Consider the following 4,941-nt stretch of genomic DNA (forward strand, 5'->3'; position numbering starts at 1 on the left):
TACTCTGTGTCATGCGTGATACTGGTTGTGCCCAGTCACTTGTCTTGATGGAAGTTGTCCGTGTGACTGAGCATTCATTTATTGGGAAGTATGTTTCCGCTCGTGTGGTTGGAAGTGGTTATAGATTATATTAATAGGTATTTCCGCTTGATATCTGAATGTATGAAATTAATTATTAAATTTTTGAGTGGTAGATTGTAGAGAGTAGTTGCTGATGGATATCATGGTGTCTATAGTGATGTTTCTCACGGAAGTGTTCTTGGTCCATTGCTTTTTATGCTATATATATATATATATATATATATATATATATATATATATATATATATATAATATATATATATATATATATGTGTGTGTGTGTGTGTGTGGTTTGGCCTAGGAAACAAACTTGAAAATGCAGATCATGCTAATCTCTGCATCAATTTCATCTCCTACATATAGACCTATGGATGTTGAATCCTTTTACAGAGATCTAACTAAAACTAGTCAATGGTCATGAAGGTGAACTCAAACGAAACTAAAAGTGTGATTGTAAGTGGGTCGAGGATAGTGGCTCTTCAACATCCAGACTTTTGCATTGACAATATATCGTCAACTACATACAACTCGTTTTAAATTCTCTGTGATTCTTGTATGCAATTTACTCTTAAGAAGCATATTCAAAGTATCTTGATCAATTGCAAGATATGAGGATATTTCTTCAGATTTTTAGTGACCAGTCTCTACATAGAAAATATTTTAATTCTTAAATTCTACCTTGTTTCTAGTAATGTTCTCCTTCAAGGTCTTGAGCTGCTGACTCTCATCCTAATTTGTTGGATAGAAACCTGCAGTGTAATAAATTCCTTATTCTTGCTAGAGGTATCAATCTCTGGCACCATCATTTAGTTATATCTTTATGCATGTTGCATAAGGTCTTGCATAATTCAGATTATCTATTGCATTCACATCTTCCGAGACTGTACCATCCTATACATACTATTAGGTATATACTTTTCCCCATTATGCACAATACAACATATTATTTTAGAAGTTTATTCTTGTTGTGACCTGATTGTTAAATGATCTTCCTAATTTAGCGATAGAATTGGTGGAACTTGAGAGGTTCAAACTTTTGTAAATCTTATTCTGTTCAACAGGTTGACATGAATCTTGTTTTATAATTTGTATATGTCTGATATATTTTAACTTTGCTACTGGTCTTAAATCATAATATATTTTCATTCATTACTTATTTATATTTATATTTCTATTCCCTAATATTCTTTCCTCACTGAGTTACTTTTACTGTAAGAGCACCTGGGCTTACAAATCGGTTATATGGTTAAAAGGGTAAATTTGAATTTTTAGTATAAATCATGAATTCACATGGAATATGTATAAGAGTTGGAATCATTTCTTATCTCTCTTATTAACTGATTGATAGAAATGATCAACTGTCACTTTTATTTCGACTCAAATCCTTATTGAATTAGAAGTACGAGTAATTCTTACAAAAAAATTATTTTCTCTAAAGATTGTGATTCTGAGGTAGGGTAAATTCGATTTTATCAGGTATTTGTGATCTGATATTTGAATATAGGAAAATCACGAGTGTTAGTAAAGGAGAATTATCATATATACATGGCCAAAAGAATATATGAGATAAGGGAACCCACTAGAGCGTTAGAAAGGTCCAAAGTTTTGCAAGTGATGTAATCACACGAAAACACAGGCTTCACTCAGTTTATAATGGACTGTGTAGAATAAGGTGTTGGGGTAAATTCTGAGCTTGCTTTATTTTTTTATTTTAATAGGTGTCAAACAAAATAACAAATGCCTAGGTCCTGTGCCATGTTTGGCTATTACTCTATTCATAAAAGTTTGAAGTGTACAGTTTCACGAATTGCTTAATTGCAAAGGTCTAGTAGAAAAGGAGAAACTTGCCTGAACGAAAAGATTTGATGAATCCTACCACTTTAATATATTTGCAGTGTTTCTTCGGGCCCGGTTGCAACCCCTTATATGCCTGATACTCTACTTTTAATCACGTTTCACTCCTTTCATCTAATTGTACTGTAACATTCTCTCATTTTTTTCTAGAACTAAATGACCTCAATGACCCAGTATGTACCGTAGCCTAAATCCAAATATTCAAATCCATGTACAGTGCAGTAGGTTTATGACAGGGATCATTTAATTTGTCACTTTTAGCATAAGACTTAGGACAGAAAATGGAACGTGTGATTTAAGCTATAAGCCTACTGAAATTTACCTTAATTAACGTGTATGATTCAGTCAGACAGATAGACATACAGACAGATATGACCCTTAAAGAGATTGGTATTAAGATATAGAAGACGGACTGACAGAAGTAGAGAGAGACAGAGAAAGAAAAAGAGATGTTCCTAACAATAAGTTTATTGCTGAGACGCCCTGCCCACATGCGCCAGTAATGAGTGTGGGTTGACCTGTTCTGATATATCCTTGTGACCTTGCGATGGAAGGAAATAAACGATCAAGGTTATGGTTGAGTTGCCTGTCTGAGAATGGCCAGGTTATAAGAGAGATGGAAAAAGAGTAAAATATATATGAAAAATATATTGTGCAATATAAAAATCAATCATAATAACAAGAGATAGCACTGTAAGAGAGAGAGAGAGAGAGAGAGAGAGAGAGGGGAGAGAGAGAGAGAGAGAGAGAGAGAGAGAGAGAGAGGGGGGGGGAGAGAGAGAGAGAGAGAGAGATATGCATTTTTTCAATATTGCTTTTCATCTCACTTTTATTAGATTAAAGAAGGCATGACGAGTTCAACAGTGTATTTTTATGAGCATTTTATACAATTTTGTCCTCTCATGCATCTGCAGTCCTTTCCTAGAGCACCAATTATAAAAAGTCTCATATGATTCTTAATTCCCTTCTATTCTCTCGTTATTTTTCTCCTTCCCTCCGATTATGTAGATAGTTGCAGCAGTTATTCCACGAAACTTGCCAAGTGTCAGAACAAACCTTTTAGAGTCGTGAACGTCGCCTTCGTTGAGCCAGACATATTTCAACGGCCCTCTTAGCTGCCACCAAGGGTTAACTGAAATGGCCTCAGAGAGTGGAATAAATCTACCGGTAGGCAAACACAGATTCTTTTGTTTCTTTTTTTTTTATTTACTATATATCATATTAAGCAGTATGCTATTAGTACTTTATGCCCTAAATGTTCATTGGATCTTCATTGTTTTTAATGCAGTAATTTTATCATACCTGAAAATCTATGACATTTGAAGAGCTCTACACCATTAAACCGTGATAATATTATACAAAGAATATGAAAAAATCTACATCTAAGATATATTAACAAAAATTAATTTTTTATAGAACTATGATATATACAGAATATTATTATCCTTATACACATTTGCCTTTTTATATTTTGCAGATAGTTTTGCAGTGTATTAATAATATTTAAGCGATTTGGTATGATCACGTTGCACCGAGTTTTGGTCCATCATTAATGTTTGATTCTTAGGAGGAAGGGCTAACTAAATCAGCTTAGTTCCAGTGTTCTTACGATACATCATCAAATATTGATCAGGAAATGAACGCTAATCAAACAGACCATTATGTATCGTATTATATTGGTTTCTCATTGAACATAAAAATTCTAAGATCTTGATCTCTAAGCTTTTTTGTATCCCCAGTTAACAGGTTGGAAGGAAGATGTTGGATATATAAATTCTTATAATAAATAACTTTTGAATTTGTTGTGTACCACACGTGTATCACACACGCTTGTACACAGTAACGGTATTTTTGTTTTTTTGTATATTGTCGTTAATGGTCTCTCCTCGCACTGATAACCTATTTATGCCTGTATTTTCCTGCACCATTGTGTATGGATTATTGTGCCATTCTTGACTGGAATGGGCTGTATATATACTCTTGTTCCGTTCAAATAAAGCTAGTTGCATTCAACTTATCTCTCAGTCATCACCTAGTTGCTTGATTTCACATTGGTGACCAGCAGAGGGACCGCTTCCTCCCGCCTGCCCCTCACTGCTCTGCATTATGGTTTTAACATGCCACCCGTCGAGCCTGCCTCTTCAGTAACAGCCGCCTCAATGGAACTACCACCCTTCGCAAGTGGAGAAACGTTTGCCCAGATCCAGCGTGCTGAATTCTAGTTTTGCACCAAGGGCGTGACTCGGTCAAGCACCAAATCAGATCACGTTCTAATGGCAATCCATGAGGACACTTTCCCGTAAAGCTCCGATTAGCCCTGCAAGCAATGGGACACCTCCATAGCATAACAAAACCTTAAATCATACCTACTGGAACAGAACTCCCCTTCACTCGATGCCCGCATAGCAAAACTTTTTCAGCTCTCTCAACAACCGTTGGGGGACCAAATGGCTTCGTTTCCCCCCCAGGGGAATGACCAGTATCGCAGCCTTCAACCTACCGTAAACGGCTCTCCTTGTGAAGTGAATCTACTTCATGCTCTTTAGGTATAACGCCTACCCAAACCTATGCGTGCTGCTATCCCTGATGACGATATTTTGATCATAAAGGACCTGATAACCCAAATCCACACCGTTATGGACAGCCACTTCACCATCTGCCAGACCTCCATCAATGCCTCCACTCCTTACCAAGTGGACAACTATTCAACGTCGAACGAGGGTTACGTGAATGTGGTAGGATACAGACGCCCACCCTACAACGAGCCTTAGCGGCGAGAAAACCGCCCAACACCCATATATACCACTCCTTGCTACACCCCAACCAATGATCTCTCCACCCATTTACTGACATTCATTCGCCACATTATGGTACTACCGATCCAAATTTAAGGTTGCTGCGAAAAAATTTGCGAATGATTGTCAGTGGCCAAAAAGTGTGTAAGTAGGCCATCGATTGCACAGGTGGCCTCCCCTGTCATTAATCTTTTCTTTTTGTAAGATAAAA

This window comes from Palaemon carinicauda, chromosome 12 (genome assembly GCF_036898095.1).
Source record: "Palaemon carinicauda isolate YSFRI2023 chromosome 12, ASM3689809v2, whole genome shotgun sequence".
Taxonomy (NCBI): domain Eukaryota; kingdom Metazoa; phylum Arthropoda; class Malacostraca; order Decapoda; family Palaemonidae; genus Palaemon; species Palaemon carinicauda.